This window comes from Physeter macrocephalus, unplaced genomic scaffold (genome assembly GCF_002837175.3).
Source record: "Physeter macrocephalus isolate SW-GA unplaced genomic scaffold, ASM283717v5 random_4330, whole genome shotgun sequence".
NCBI lineage: Eukaryota > Metazoa > Chordata > Mammalia > Artiodactyla > Physeteridae > Physeter > Physeter macrocephalus.
The window spans coordinates 1-621 of record NW_021149616.1 but is presented as its reverse complement, the minus strand read 5'-3'; the positions used below and the strand labels follow the sequence as shown (position 1 = coordinate 621).

Sequence of the window (621 nt, the reverse complement as noted above, 5' to 3'; positions counted from 1 at the left end):
TGCTTTCACATTTGGCTGTGGACACACAGGCTAGACGCTCCCCAAATGCAACGTTTTGTGGAGATAGAGCACACATCATTGGGTGGTATTGACTGTTCCCTCGGTGCGCCTGTGCACCCTCCTCAAGTATGTGTGTGTTCTCTCACAACGAGCCAGGTGGAATGCCAGGGACGGAATGCCGGCAACAGAGCTGCCTGGGGCCATCCGTATAATCCGTGATACCAGTGAAGTGAGGATGGTGCGGCAAGGCCAGGCCAGGCGAAGGAGTCTCGGAGGGGTGTTGGCGTACATTCCATGCGGATCCTTGTTGAAACTTTGTCGCTGTAAGCAACACCTCTTTGCTAAAACCTAGAGTTTTGGCCACGGGAACTGGTGCACCGGGGCTACACCCTCACCTTCTGGCCTTTTCTCGGGGAACACGAGCTTCGATTCCCTGAGAACTGGCTGCATTTCCTGCCCATGGCTCGGCTCTGGCCACTTCCGTATGCTGACATGATTCAGCTCACTGGCCGTCCCATGGTGGAATCTGCAACTTTGCATGTACAGCTTTTGGGCATGTGCTTGGATGGGTGATGAGTCCCACAAATGCATTCCTTGGAAATCTGAACAAAATGATTGAGA

At 53.5% G+C, this 621-nt stretch overlaps 1 pseudogene; it reads left to right on the top strand.

Moving 5' to 3' along the window:
• Positions 1-563: 563 nt before the first annotated feature.
• Positions 564-621, top strand: LOC112063165 (uncharacterized; annotated as a pseudogene).